The 15,596-nt window shown below is 50.4% G+C and overlaps 1 protein-coding gene across 2 annotated transcripts in view; it reads right to left on the reverse strand.

Annotated features, from left to right (window-relative positions):
• Positions 1–15,333, reverse strand: part of MIDEAS (mitotic deacetylase associated SANT domain protein) — a 73,230-nt gene extending 57,897 nt beyond the window's left edge. Inside the window, exons 1-2 of one of the 2 annotated variants that reach the window (XM_054447829.2) lie at positions 15,229–15,333; positions 14,316–14,748 (exon numbers count right to left, since the gene is read on the reverse strand). The gene's annotated coding sequence lies outside the window, so the exon portion shown is untranslated. Of the gene's footprint in view, positions 1–14,315; positions 14,749–15,228 lie in introns of those variants that run through there. The other variant, XM_063651823.1, reaches the window with a different exon arrangement.
• Positions 15,334–15,596: the final 263 nt, after the last annotated feature.

Below are 15,596 nucleotides of genomic sequence, written 5' to 3' on the forward strand. Positions count from 1 at the left end.
ATCTTCATATTAACATAACAGTGACAAAATACTCACTGACTCTAGGTATCATGAATTATACAGCCACATGAAACACTGAGGCTGTTTACAGTTTTGGTTTTTTTTTTTTTCTATTTTAAGCAATGTTGCTATAAATATCTTTGTTCGGTGTGCAGGAAGGTATGAGATTAAAAAAATAATAATAAATAGATATCTTTGTACTTAGAGCTCTTTTCCTTTTTAGAATAAATTCTTTATTCTTAAATTCTCAAGAGCAACACTAATAGATCAAAGGAAATTAACATTTTCTTACAGCTTCAAGTTCTTGTGTGTGTGTGTGTGTGTGTGTGTGTGTGTGTGTATATTTTGTTGTTGTTGTTGTTGTTTTTGAGACAGAGTCTCGCTCTGTCGCCCAGGCTGGAGTGCAATGGTGCCATCTCGGCTCACTGCAACCTCTACCTCCCAGTTCAAGTGATTTTCCTGCCTCAGCTTCCTGAGTAGCTGGGACTACAGGTGCGCACCACCATACCCAGCTAATTTTGTTAATTTTAGTAGAGATGGGGTTTCTCCATGTTGGCCAGGCTGGTCTCAAACTCCTGACCTTAGATGATCCACCCACCTCGGCCTCCCAAAGTGCTGGGATTACAGGTGTAAGCCACCACGTCTGGCTTCTCATACATTTTAAATGTATATTTGTTCTTTGTGAGTCACCCGGATTATCTATTTTCCAAAGTAGTTTTCCTAGCAACACCTCTCAATCCCACCAATCAGGGTCTACTCTTATAATGCACTTTTCCCAACTCCTCAGCATCCCTGGTATTCGGAATACATACCCTATGACTGGTGGATGTTGGAGGTAATACAATTGATTTGCCGGGGAGGGACGAGGAAGGAGGACAGAGAGGTGTGGGTAGGAAGGTAGAGACTGGGATGAGTAAGGAGGGGAGAGCAGGCCTTGTGGAGTCAGAAACAAAGACAGATCCCACATTCTGTCCTTTCCAAAATGAGCCCACCCCTCCCTGGACATCAACCCACTCCCTCCACCACTCAGGTTTCTCCAAGCTGATCTTCCAGGGGCCCGGAACAAACACACACATTCATGGGTTCCTAAAGGGGATTCTGGAAATACCATGTGCTTCTAGGTTCTAGAAACATACTCTGCAAACAATATAAGCCCTGTGCTCACCAGTGGTCCCACAGGCCCATGTGCATGCAGGCTCAGCCCTAAGGGTGGCTCAACTTCAAGAAAGAAAAGTCTTTAAGAAAGAGAGAGGCCAGGCACAATGGCTCACGCCTGTAATCTCAGCACTTTGGGAGGCTGAGGCGGGTGGATCAGTTGAGGTCAGGAGTTCGAGACCAGCCTGGCCAATATGGTGAAACCCTGTCTCTACTGAAATACAAAAATGAGCTGGGCGTGGTGGCGGGCGCCTGTAGTCCCAGCTACTCAGGAGGCTGAAGCAGGACAATCACTTGAACCTGGGAGGCAGAGGCTGCAGTGAGCTGATATCACACCACTGCACTCCAGCCTGGGTGACAGTGTGAGACTCCATCTCAAAAAAAAAAAGAAAAGAAAAGCAAGTCCAACTAATCAGCCATGGCGAGAAAGCCGCTCTTCCACAGGTCTCTCTGAGTGGCACATAGACCTGGGATAACGACAGGAAGCCTCTGAGTGACAACCCTGGGTCCCACTATAAGGCACCATAAAGACACCGCCTGCCAGGCTCCATTCACAGGAATTTTCGAACAGGAAAGGTCCCCCTGTAGTCTAATCCCCTCATTTCATAGACAAACGGAGACTGCAATCCCTGCTTTGGGGCTCCCACTGCACCCTGCAATCCTGCAATCACTGTTAGGAGGATGCGTTCTTCCTCACAGGAACAGGAAGTGCCACAGCCTGTCCTGACTGCCTCATGACCAGGTGGGACAGGACTTTCATTTTAAAGAGCCCCAGTCTCTGCTGCCATGGTCTGCAGACTTGCTTTCCCCAGCTCTGTCTCTGTATGAAGCCAACAGACAGTGCTGAGCATGAGAAACAAAAGGGTCCTCTAAGAGCAGCTGGTATTAATATTTATCCTTCTTCAAGGAGGGCCAGTAGGAAGAGATGCTTCTGCCACCTCTAAACCAGCTCCTCACCACAGACATCTCCTCAGTGTCCCCTCAAAGGCTTCTTCAGGGTGAGTGGGGCCCTGATACAGGTTTTATACCCCCAAATCCCCTTCCTACTCTCACCAGGGTCTTGCTGACAGGCCCAAGCAAACAGCAGAGGCACCAAGGTGGCAACCCCACCAGCAGGCGCTAAGGGAGGCTGGGGATGTCATGCAGACAGCCAGCTCACCAAGCACACAGTCCACCAGACATAGGCCAGGTCCTGGGCCTGCCCGATGCTCCCTCACAGCCCCTCAGGTAGCCCTTCTCGTTCCTGTCACAGGGCACCTACTGTGTGCCAGCCACAGGTCCAAGGTGGTGGGGAGCCAGGCACTCCTGTAACTGACCCCAGCGTCCTGCAGCGAGGATGTTCAATTGCAGAAATGCCATGGTGGCAACTCAGGAAGGCAGCATGGAGCAGGTGACTCCATGCTGACCCTGTGGGCATTGGCCAGGAGGAAAAGGCCAGGGAGGGCATTCCAGGTGGAAGAGACAACAATAAGCAAAGGCCAAGAGCATAGAACAAGGCGAGAGAAGTGCGTCCAGGAGCAACGAGAGGCCAGCTGGAACAAAAAGGGCCATGCTAGGGAAGGGGTAGTGCTAAGAAAAAGGCCAGAAAGGTGGGCCAGGGCTCAAACAAGGGTACAAGTGCCATTCTGAGGAGTGTGGGGCTCCTTCTGCAGAACTTGGGCAGTTCTCAAAGATTAAGAGGGAGTGATATGACCAAAGCTGTGTTTTAGTAAAATAATTCAGGTTCTTCAAGACTTCTTTTCCACTTTAAGGCTGCTTTTAGCACAATTTCATTTCATCTGGACAAAAATGAGCAAGTTCAGTGTAAACTAGGCTAGAACCAACACTGGCCAGGAACTAGGAAGGCCCCTGCTCCCTCCCTCAGGGAGCCAACCTGGCCATGCATTGCTTACCAAGCCTCAGGATCAGGAATCGCTTCCAGTCCAGAGCCCAGCTCATGACACTCCCAGCTTCCTGGGGGCAGCGGCTTCCCGCTTTCCCAGGGAAGTCTTGGAACACTGGCATAAAACAGCCAGTAAGTTCAAAACTGCATTTTTCTTTTTAAAGAAAATTAATTCCTTTGTCTAAGATTAATGGAACTGAATGACCAAGATTCCAGTCAAGGTGCCCCTGCTTCAAAGAGTTATACCCAGAAGATCTGAGGGCAAGACGGGAGCTGGAGCTCACCTTATCTGACACCTCTTGTTTTTTCTGGATGAGGAAACTGGGCAGGATGTGACCAGGTGAGGCTGACAGCCCCAGGCAAACAAAGCTGTAGCTCCTTTAGTGCTCTCAGAAAGGAGATATGTAGAACATCTCAACCAGGGTGACATCTTCAGAACTGGAGAGATCACCTGGGCAGCTTAGACACCAGGGGCCTCAATTGTTCCACAAACCAAGCCTGAAACCAGAACTCCAACTTCTAGTCTGAAAAGCCAAGTGGCACCTCGCAAACACCCTGTGGCCCCGAGAGTCTCACCCAACCTTGGGGAAGAAACAGAATTCAAGCTGTAACTGCCTGTTGGAGAGAGCCAACCCTTGGTCTCTGTCCTCGAAAGGCAGCACCGAAGTTTTCCAAGTGGAATCAAATGTGCAGGGAGGATCCAGATGCCGGGATGATCTCCCTTTTCCACTGGAATAGTCAGATTCCAGAGGAGAATTCCAATTACTAATGAAACACTCAGATCTTCTGGGCATATAACATTCCTAAAGCTCAGCGGGAGGCTAAGGATTCAGAAAGATGTTCAAACAGATTAAGCTCAAGATGTGGATGTTGGCCAGGTATGGCGGCTCATGCCTGTCATCCCAACATTTTGGGGGGCCAAGGTGGGAGGCTGGCTTAAGCCCAGGAATTCAAGACCAGCCTGGGCAACATGGCAAAACCCCATCTCTGTTTAAATTTAAAAAAAAAAAAAAAGATGTGGATGTTTTCAGTGGCCCAAGGGGGATGCCCTGTCTCCTCTTCCCACATCCAGAACGGCCCCATCATCCCAGTTTGAAGGCTAGAATGGGCTCCAAGCTCTATGGGAGACACCTGTCCACCTGGCATACGCACCCCTCCCCTGGTTTCAGGCACCTGTGGTTGTGAGTCCTGACAGGAGGCAGAGTTCCACTCTCTGCTGGGGAGGCTGCAGCCTCCAGAGCCTTGCTCTGCAGAACCATAACATCAGCCAGGCGTGGTGGCTCACGCCTGTAATCCCTGCACTTTGGGAGGCTGAGGCGGGTGGATCACGGGGTCAGGAGTTCAAGACAAGCATGGCCAAGATGGTGAAACCCCATCTCTACTAAAAATACAAAAATTAGCCTGGCGTGGTGGCGGGTGCCTGTAGTCCCAGCTACTCGGGAGGCTGAGGCAGTGAATAGCTTGAACCCGGGAGGCGGAGGTTGCAGTGAGCCAATATCGCGCCACTGCACTCCAGCCTGGGCAACAGAGCAAGACTGTCTCAAAAATAAAAAAAATTTAAAAAAGTTCAGAACCATAACAGCAAGAACATGACCTAAGCAGGGTCAACCACACGCTCAGCCTAGGCTTTGCCTCTGGAGCGAGTGGCACAAAAAAGTGGGGAGAGTTCAGTACCCATTCTGGAAGGAGTGGCAGCATCCAGGTCTGCAGGCAGCAGTGATGCCAGGTCAGCAGCATCGTCACCATGGCTTTGGTTCCAGCCACCCAACTTTCCACAAGTCCTGATCAATTTCTGAGCCTCATTCTCCAGCCTTCTTGGACATTCAGTGAGCCACCAGATAGCCTTCCAATACATTTCTTTTCTCCTCAATTTAGCTACAGTCAGCTTCTGCTGTGGGCCTGAGACCTGAGACCTGAGACCTGAACTATGCTAGCATCTCCTTCTACCTGCACACGGGCTCCTCTGGCTCACAGCCCAGCCTTGCCTGCCCCTTTCTGCACCCCTCTCAGCCGTGCTCCACTGCCCCACCACTTGCAGTCCCCTCAGCAAATGGTGTCATGTTGTGCCTCCAGGCCTTGTCTGAGCTGCTCCCTGTACCTAGAATGCCCTGACTCCCTTTGCCACCTGGTGGATGCCTACTCGTTTCTCAGCACTCAGCTCAAACAGCTTCTCCAGGACGCCTCTCATTCGTTAATTCCACAGCATTCACCAGGCACAAGTACCGTGCAAGGCACTGGGGTTGTCCTAAACCTTTCCTGACATGCCTCTCTCCCCTGGCCGTGGTATAAGTGGCCAGTCCTCTCCTCTGAGCACAGGAGCCCCCTGAACACCTTGACATTGATACCTGCAGCACTTAACTGCTCTTGACTTTTGTAGATGTTTGTCTCCCTCACAGACCATGAGCACCTTAAAGTGGGGACCTGAAGCTTCTTTATCTTTGTATCAGTACCAAGCACAGAGCCAAGTACACAGTAAGGGCTCAATAAATGCATGAGTGAGTGAAAGAATGAAGAACCTGACAGAACGCACCTTATAAACCATGATGGGGCCGGGCGTGGTGGCTCACACCTGTAATCCCAGCACTTTGGGAGGCCGAGGCAGGTGGATCACCTGAGGTCAGGAGTTCAAGAGCAGCCTGGCCAACATAGTGAAACCCCATTTCTACTAAAAATACAAAAAGTAGTTGGGCGCGGCAGCACACACCTGTAATCCCAGCTACTCCGGAGGCTGAGGCAGGAGAACAGGAGAATCACTTGAACCTGGGAGGCGGAGGTTGCAGTGAGCTGAGATTGCGCCACTGCACTCCAGCCTGGGCGACAGAGCGAGACTCTGTCTCGAAAAAAAAAAAAAAACCCGTGATAGGGAAGGTCACCACTGTTGTGGTTACAGCTACTTTTCTTTTCCTCCATAACTGGAGAAGTCAGATCCTAAATGCCACGTGTCAGCACAGCCTCCCTGGAGAGATGGTGGAAGAAATCTTAAGCCTTTCCACCACCTCTAGTGCAAGTGGAAGAGGGAGTCACGGAGTGGCTATTGGCTTCTAAGTTGTTCCAGAGCATGTGCTATGGGGAGGCCACAGAGGAAGCAGATACATCTTGCTGGTCGATTCCTTGCAAGCTCCTTATAGTGGCCTGCAATGGGGAGGCTGAGGAGGGGACATGGAGGGCTAGGCCCTTAGTGTAAAGTGTCTGCTGCACATGGGCACTGCCCTCTCCCAGCCCCACACCAGGGCTGGGTCAACCCAAGCACAAGTTTTTCATCTGCAACCCTGGATGATATAACTGCAGTTTAAAACCTACTCCATGGATCTCCTCTCCATCACACTCTGCCCATTTAGTCTAAGAGCCTTTCATGCTCAATCTCATATGATGATTTCCTAACTTACAGCACCCATGACCTTCTCATGAGACACAGGACAATGGAATCTGTCCACATGTTCATTTAACTTATGCAAATTCAAATGGTCAAGCTTAGCAGAAGACAGAAGACAAAGGAAGACAGGAGGAAGGAGGAAGTTAGGGAGGTAGGAGGAAAAAGAAAACAAACAAAAAAACAGAATAGAACAAGAAGAAATAGCTGGGCATGGTTGGCACATGCCTGTAATCCCAGCTCTTTGGGAGGCTGAGGCAGGTGGAGTACTTGAGGTTAGGAGTTCGAGACCAGCCTGGCCAACATGGTGAAACCCCGTGTCTACTAAAAATAAAAAAGCTAAAAAATTAGCCGGGTGTGGTGGCGGGTGCCTGTAGTCCCAGCTACTCAGGAGTGTAAGGCAGGAGAATCACTTGAACCAGGGAGACTGAGGTTGCAGTGAGCCTAGATTGCACCACTGCACTCCAGCCTGGGCGACAGAGCACGATTCCATCTCAAAGAAAAAAAGTGCAACTTTTTCCAGAACTAGAGGAGCAGGCTAAGGTGAATTGACGCATCAAGAGCCAGTGTGTCTGTTGCCTACCTGGTGCCCTCCTAATATATAATCAAGGTTAATCTTGATTATATTCTTTTATTTTTTTTTTAATTTTTTTATTTTTTATTTTTTTTGAGACGGAGTCTCGCTCTGTCGCCCAGGCTGGAGTGCAGCAGCACCATGTCAGCTCACTGCAAGCTCCACCTCCCAGGTTCACACCATTCTCCTGCCTCAGCCTCCCGAGTAGCTGGGACTACAGGTGCCTGCCACCACGCCCGGCTAATTTTTTTGTATTTTTTAGTAGAGACGGGGTTTCACCGTGTTAGCCAGGATGGTCTCGATCTCCCGACCTCATGATCCACCAGCCTCTGCCTCCCAAAGTGCTGGGATTGCAGGCGTGAGCTACTGCGCCCCGCCGATTATATACTTATATTTCATATTGCACACTGACTTTAGAATCTGAACCTCAGAAAACACCACTCCATCAAATTATACTCTCCCAGTGACAGATCCACTCTCAGTTCTTCCCCCATCCCACCCTCTTCCACTTGCTCTAGAGGTGGTGGAAAGGCTCAGGATTTCTTCCTCCATCTCTCCAAGGAAGCTGTGCTGACCACATGCATTGAGGATCTGACTTCCCCAGTTACGGAGAAAAAGAAAAGTGGCCATAGCCATAACAGTAGTGACCTTCCCTGTCATGATTTATAGGGGACTTTTCCTTGGGTTCTTCATTCTTTCACTCACTCAGCATGGGTATGACCTATCTCAGGAGCTAGGCTTGAAGCCTCCTGGGGGTAAGGAGCATGTGGCACTCTGCTTTGCACACTCACTGTGCCACACACATGGTTGACAGCACTGCAGCTGTTCCACAAATGGCCAGTGAGGACAGTTGGCCCTGCATTAACTGGCTGTTCAAAGAGTGCCATGTCTGTGTTCCTGGGCCTTCTCCTGCCTGTATCTTGGGAACTGGGAGCATTCCTCTGTCTTCTTGGTGTTGTTCAACCCATGTTCTGCACTTAGAAAACAATAAGTAATCTTGTTGGCCAACTGAGCCTGGGTAGGAAACTCTGGGGGCTTTGATAGCAATTAAGATCCACTAAGACTACAATGAGATAATACAATGGTAAAAGCTATTAAATACGCATCCCACTCTCTTCTTAAAGACCTCTTCTTCACCCCCTTTTTTTTTTTGTTGTTGTTGTTGTTGTTGTTGTTGAAGTTTCATCTTTTTAAATCTTTGAGTACTGCCTTAGGGAAACTGAGAAGATGGAGTCCTTGGTTTACAAAGAGACCTGCTGAAACTGACGATTATGATGACTAATTATCAATGCAGGATGGCCAGTGGAAATGGAGAATGGGGTTTGTGCCTGACTCTTCCATTCAACAGCTGTGGGAACTTGGGAGAAGGAACTTATCCTCTCGAAGCCTCAGTTAAAATGAGAGTTAGCACAGGTTTCCTTCCAAGCTTTAAATCCTTAACCATGGGATTATTGGAGATGCTGTTACTACAGTTACTATAAAACTGGGGCTGGATGATAATAGTCCATAAGATCCTATCCAGTTCTAAAAGTTGATTATTTTGTAAAATAGCATATCTGAAAAAATGTTGATTTATTAAATTCAGTTCGTACATAACTTTTCAGAAATACGTAAATCCCAGTTTCACCCTTTTATGTTTATTAAGAACTTTCAATTAAAACTGACTTCAGGCCGGCTGCGGTGGCTCATGCCTGTAATCCCAGCACTTTGGGAGGCCAAGGAGGGCAGATCACCTGAAGTCGGAAATTCGAGACCAGCCTGACCAACATGGAGAAACCCTGTCTCTACTAAAAATACAAAATTAGCCAGGTGTGGTGGCACATGCCTGTAATCCCAGCTACTCGGGAGGCCGAGGTAGGAGAATCACTTGAACCCGGCAGGCAGAGATTATGATGAGCCAAGGTCGTGCCATTGCACTCCAGCCTGGGCAACAAGAGCGAAACTCTGTCTCAAAAAAAAACAAAAAACAAAACAAAAAAAAAAACTGACTTCAGGCCAGGCATGGTGGCGCACACCTGTAATCTCAACACTTTTTGAGGTTAGGGAGGCCAAGGCGGGTGGATCACCTGAAGTCAAGAGTTCAAGACCAGCCTGGCCAACATGGGGAAACCTTGTCTCTACTAAAAACACAAAAATTAGCCAGGCGTGGTGGCAGGCGTCCATAATCCCAACTACTCAGGAAGCTGAGGCAGGAGAATCGCTTGAACCTGGGGTGTGGAGGTTGCAGTGAGCCAAGATCACACCACTTCACACCAGCTTGGGTGGAATAAAAAACAAGAATCTACCAGATTCTATTTTTAAATAAAACAAAACTTTAAAAGAATCTAGCTTATACGTGTATTTTATAGTATGTGAATTATTTTTCAAAAAAGAAAGAATCTGGCTTATGAGGCAAGGTTGTGATTAACAGCATGAGGACTGGCTAAAGGCAACACAGTCCTCTTAGCCAAGTCCAATGCTAGAGTTCAGCCAGGATCTCCCCAAAAACTCAGTTTTATAGTTTAGCCTGGTTTTGTAAGTTCAACACCTATTTGGGCAAAACAAGCATCCGGCCAACCAGGAAGCCTCACTTTGCCCTCCTCACAGTCTATATATATATATATATATATATAGACATATGAAGAGAGAGAGAGAATCTCTGTCACCCAAGCTGGAGTGCAGTGGCATACAATCCTCCTACCTCAGCCTCCCAAGTAACTGGGACTACAGGCACACGCCAACATGCCTAATTTTTTGCACTTTTTTACAGAGAAGGGGTCTTGCCACATTGCCTAGGCTGGTCTTGAACTTCTAGGCTCAAGCGATCCTTCCGCCTCAGCTTCCAAATGTGCTGGGATTATTGGCGTAAGCCACTGCGCCTGGCTGTCTTCACAAGTCTTGCCTGCAAGTTGGTCCTACCTCCTTCTATCAAACTGGTTCCTCAGAAGGTCAGGCCAACCCTAGTAACAAACCATCCCACCTCAGAGCCAGAGCAGAGGCGCAGGGCATCACAGGGCAGGCTGACTGGGACAAAAGGAGCCAGGGCCAAAGCTGGGAAGATACTGACAGTCAGGAAAGAGATGCTGGAAATGGAGCAAAACAATGAGGTGCAAAGCCAGGAGGAGCCTGAGGGTGGCTAACAGGCAGAGAAGGCAGGCTTGGCTTAATGTTCAGAATTCAGACCAGGAACCACGGCCTTTGGTGCTTGGCTTGGGTGTCCAAGTGGATGAAATCTGATGGCCGCTGCTCTTTGTATCAGCATCATAAAACATTTATTGAGACTTGTTATGAGTGGGGCACCAGGCCTGGGCATACAAAGATATATAAAACAGGGCTTCCAGTTTAGTTGAAGAATCGTAATATTTATTCACCCAGAGGCTCATTTAATTTGCTGAACAGGGGATATGATCAAAGTCATGGCCCAAAACAGAAAGTGAAAATTCTTAGACCAGGACTCAAGGTTTTCCTCAGCACAGGGCCCAGGGTGATGTTGCTGGAGTCCCAGGGGGAGGCCCACAGGGTGAGACAGGGAGAAATTCTCAAGGAGGAGGACACGAACAGGACTGGAAGGGAGCAGGACTGAGCCAAGTAGATGAGAGGAAGGAGGCATTCCAGTCCTCTGGGGAAGCATGGGAGGTAGGAATTCTTGCCACCAGTGGTTTGGACAAACACACAGAGTGGGTCACCGGGTCAGAGCCGAGGGTTAGGATGGGAGAGCAGCAAAGGTCAGACCCCTGTGGAGAAGGGCCCTAACTGCCGGCCTAGAAGTTTGATCCTTACCATGCAGACAGTGGGGAGCCATTGAAGGTTGCTGAGCAGGAAGGTGACCCTTGCAAAGAGGCATTTTAAGTGAGATTACAGAGCAGGCCTTTATCCGAAGCTTATTCAAAGCCCTGTGTGTATTTCAAGTGGCACTTGAGACAGAAAGTCGTAAAGCATTTGCCCTGTGTCATGCAGACGAGAAAAAAGAAGGTTTAAGGGGCTCACAAAGAGATGCTTCAGTGAGAACAAGAAATGAAGAGGGGCACATTTTAAAGACGGAAACAAATCTGCAGGACAGAACTGCCAGCCGTGGTGTCTGGAAAACTGTAGTGCGTTCTTACACGACTGGAATGCTCTCTTTAGCTGGGGGTGTTCAGCCTCCTTTTTTGGAGGTGAGTTGTGATGTCAAAACACTGGGTTGTGGTATAGGAAGTGGGGCAGCTAGGAAGGGGCAGATGAATGGAAATAGCAATGCTGGGCCTGGGCAGCCTCCCTTTGAAGACCACCCTCTCCAGGAGACTCCTCCATGGGCTTCTCTCAGTGGCACCTCGGGGTTTCTGCCAGAGTTGCTGGGTTCCCTAATTACGTCCAATATTTTTTCCTCTTAGAACAATAAAACTGTTTTTAAAATCTCTTGTCAAGTTTTGAATCAGAGCTTTTTCACTGTTGTTCCTAGTTGTGCATGGCGAGGCAGCAGGCAGAGCTGCTCTGGAGCCGTGAACTAGGCAGCAACTTGAAGTTATAAACCACCATTTAGTTAAGGTGAAGGAGGAAGTCAGGGTTACGATTCTGTCTCTGTGTAACAACTTCGGGGCAAGCTCCCTGAATGCAGAGGCAAAGCTGAGCAAGCCAGGGAAAGGGCCTGAGTTATGCACCAAAATCTGCCAGAGGGAACTGAAGGTGCGGGGCCTGCATGTGGCTCCGCAGCTCCCTGGAGCCTGGCTTCCTTCTTTCTCTGGCCTTTACAAGAGGCCCCTCCCCTCCACTCTCCCAGCCACACTCTGGAGGGCTTTGGGGCACTCTTAGTCTCTGTAAATTCTACACGAACACAAAGGACTGAAAACTCAAAGCTTTGGGGTCAGAAGGGAACGATTCCCTCTCCTGCCCCTCAAGACTAGCGCCAGGCACCAGCAGGCCTTCATTATGGCAGTCCTGGTCAGGTGATCCAGCTAACCAGGACCTTCACAGTCAAGATCAGTAAAAACCAAATGTCTCTAGAAAAGAGGGTTGTGCAACCTGTGGTGACTCCTACCATAGTGCTGCTTTTGCTCAAACCTCATTCCCCTGTGGCAACTGTAACCATACATGCCAGACTTTCCAGAACTGTCCTGATTTTACATGTTTGTCCTCGAGTTTCTGGAAGCACACAGGTACCTGCCAGGGACTGTGCCCTAATCTTTTGGTTTGACAAACGGTCACTGTGCCCGTGACACACACCTGGCACGAGGCTGCAAAACAGCATTTTTCCTCCAGGTGAACCTGATACTTGGCTGGAAAGAAGGCCAAGCATGGAGAAACTCCAGTGCACTGGAATCATCAGTACCTGCCACTCTGAGCAGAGAGGCTGCCCATGCCCGGCATAAGGTGGTACCACCTAGCCACACAGCAACCTACCTGGGCTGAGTGCTCCCCATGTCTTCTGCCTAGGACAGGGAGTTATCAGGTTGAGATTTAGAATGTGAAAACGATGGCCCTGCACAAATCCAATACACGCCTTTTTTTACTGTGTTTTAAATCTCTCTATACAATTATCCCCCTGTAAGGCCCTCAACAAGAAACTGTTTGCCTTCTTTCCATACTTGCAGGCTTGGCTCCCTTCCTGCAAGGCAGCATGGCAGATGGAAGGATCCCTGCTCTGGTATGTGCCACAGTCCCTGCTAAGAAAGTGGGCCTAGGGCTCCTCTGGAGAAGGAGGAGTCACTCCTCTGCCCCTCCCAGACCCAGACCACCAGCACAGACAAAAGTGTCGGCACTTGCACGTTTCCTCTTTGCCCAGAACACAATAAAGGAATTAGGACCCACCACCTACTAAGTTTCTGCAGCTGACACTTCCAGGCTTAAAGTCTAGCACGCCAGCTCAGTCACACATGGTCTGACGAGTCCTCTTTGCAACTCAGCCCCAACCCAGCCACCCGTGCAATTTTGCTAATTCAAACAGCTTTCCCGTTTAGAGAGATTGATAGCCATCTCCCATCTCCTTTTCCTACTGACGTCATCCCACATTTTCTCCGGAGACAAATAAGGGTACAGTTCCTGGGATACTTTTCAGGCTGCCTAAGATAGGAGTGTAGTGGCCTCCCAAGTCCACCCCACATCTCAGGCTTTGGACAAGTCGTCAAAAGTGAGAGAGAGGTAAAGAAATAAATCAGCCAGCTAGGGTTAAAGGGCAAAAAGAATTTGGAGACCGCAGCTCAGACCCAGATCTATCCTGGGCATTTGCAATGCAAAGCCGCGTTTTGTTCGCCACCACCGAGGTCTTGCACAATAGCCTGTGTATAAACATCCACGCCAACAATGCCTGACTGTGCAATCACGCTGTAATTACAGGCCGGCAGGAAGCTGCTGCTAGGAACTGCACCATTCAACCTCTAGGACACCCCATCTCGAGTCTCCACGGCTCGGACGCACTTTCCTGCACACACCAACGTGTCCCCGCCGCCGCCGCTACAGTTGCAGTCTCGCCACTGGCCCGGGCCGCCAGCCCCGAGTTACTCTGCAGGGACGTCCCAAACTTCTCAGCTGTTCTTTAAAAAACCCTGCGCCACGAGGCTACCGAGGGCGGCGGGAACCACCGTCAAAGTTCCTGCAGCACATTGCTGCAGCCCTTGCAGTTTTAGGAAACAGAAAAGAACGAGATGCCACAGAGTCCGCTGGAAGCGGGTTTCTGAGTTTTATATAGAAAACACTCACATATGTACGTGGGTGTGCTGACAGTTTTTATGGCTAAATTGCAAAGTGTTAGGCCTTAGCGATCACTGTCAGGTTTGGGACATGGTTGGGGAGGGTAGAGCGGGAGCCAGGAGCGATTCATTTCAAGGGGGCTTGGGGCAAATTCGGGTTTGGTTTTCTGGAAATGCGTAGGGTTGTTTTCCCAAACTTCCGAGCTGCTCTGCTCTTCGTCCCAGGAAGGCCAAGCAAATATAAGTCCGGCGAAAGTTCCTTTAACTTCCTTCCTGCGCCCTCGACAAGGGCTGCGAAGAGGAAGAGGTCATTTCCCAGGGAAGCACCGGGCGGGGGCCGAGAGCTGCGCCCAGCCTGCAGGGATGGAGGCGCTGGGCGGAGGCCTGGCTGCAGACGTAGGCCCCGGAAAGCCCCTTCCCCCCACCCCACCTCAGGCCAACGGCGCCAGGAGCTGGCCCCGCTGCAGCCCTTGCTGTTTGAAGTCCCGCGGCAAAGCGGGGACAACACCGGCGCAGCCCGGCGCCCCGATCCCGGCCGCCGAGCTCCCTCCCTGCAGCACCCCCGCACCCCAGCGCCCGGCCCAACCCGGCCCGCCACATCCGCGTCCGCGCGGCCCAGCCCGAGCCCTAGAACGATTCCGAGCCCCACGCCAGCGCCCGGTGGCGGGAGGGGGCGCCGAGCCCGCGGCTCACCTGCGTGCTGGATCCCCGGGCTGCTCGGAGGGGTGTGGGGCGCAGGCGAGTGCGGCCCGCAGACTCAAACTTTGTTGCTCTCGGGACGGCGCAGTCGTCACTTCCTCGCGGAGCGGGCGGCGCGGCCCGGGCTGTGACCCAGCCGCTCGCGCGGTGGCGCGCCGGGCCCTGCAGCCGCCCGCCCCGCCCGCGCCCCCGGCTCCGCGCGCCCCTGGCCCCAGGCGCCGTCTCCCCGCTCTGCGTGCCCTCGGCTGCGGGGTAGCGGGCAGCCCTGCGCTGCCGGCCGCCTAGCCTGCACCCCCCGCCCCGGGAGGGAAGGCTCGCTCCAGCCGCGTCGTTTCAGCGCCGAAGTGCGATCCGGGGCCCCGCGCTGGAGTCCCCTGCTCTCAGGCTGGTCTGGAAGGTGGTGGTGGGGTTCAGGGTCCCCAGAAAGCTGGGGTTCCAGGGTAAACACCAGTACACAAATAAAGCGGTGGGGGAGGGGAAAGAAAAAGTTTTTCCGTTTGGTGTTGGGGCTAAAACGGTCATGTCAGAAAGCAGTGTGCTCTGTGTGTTCTTAATGCCTAAAGTGGGCCTTAAAACAAGGGTCCCTGTCCCCACGTTATCTCTAAAAGTCTGCATGATGTCCCTCGTCATTTCTACGGGTTATAAGTGAGCAAGACGTTTACCACGTATCACATTTCTGGGGGCTATTTCAGCGCCCAAGCTGGGGCTGCAGAATGGTTTCTGTTCTAATCCACCCCCGCGATTTCCACCTCTTCCTTTACACTCAACTCAGAGAATGGAGTCTGATGCATTCTGTGTTTCATCACCGGTCAAAAGTGACTTTGAGGGTAGGGTGGAGGCCTGAGAAGGGCAGCTTCAGGCAATAGTAATCCTGAAATTTATCATTGCTCAAAATAAATGTGCTCACCTTATTAAAAAGTGCAACGGAAAGCCACCTTTAGGATAAGTAGCAACCAAGTCGTTAAACAGCAGCCTTCAAGGAAGAACTCCTGATCTCACAAGCCTGGAGAAAAAACGGGGTTAGCCTTTGCTGGTGAAAAAAAAAAAAAGATATTCGAAACTGCAGTGAAGGGCTTTCATAACAGAAACATTAGCTTCATTGTAGCTTGTCGTGGAAAACAGGGACCTTTTAATAGGTGGTTCAAAAGCATCAGTTAGGGCTCAACAATTTTCCTTTTTTCCCCAAATACTGCTTCTCCTAGCACATTGGCCAGATAAAACCTTCCCCCTTTCAATGCTTCATCTTTTTATGAAAACACAGGAAACCATAAACTT

Source organism: Pongo pygmaeus, chromosome 15 (genome assembly GCF_028885625.2).
Source record: "Pongo pygmaeus isolate AG05252 chromosome 15, NHGRI_mPonPyg2-v2.0_pri, whole genome shotgun sequence".
In the NCBI taxonomy this organism is placed as follows: domain Eukaryota; kingdom Metazoa; phylum Chordata; class Mammalia; order Primates; family Hominidae; genus Pongo; species Pongo pygmaeus.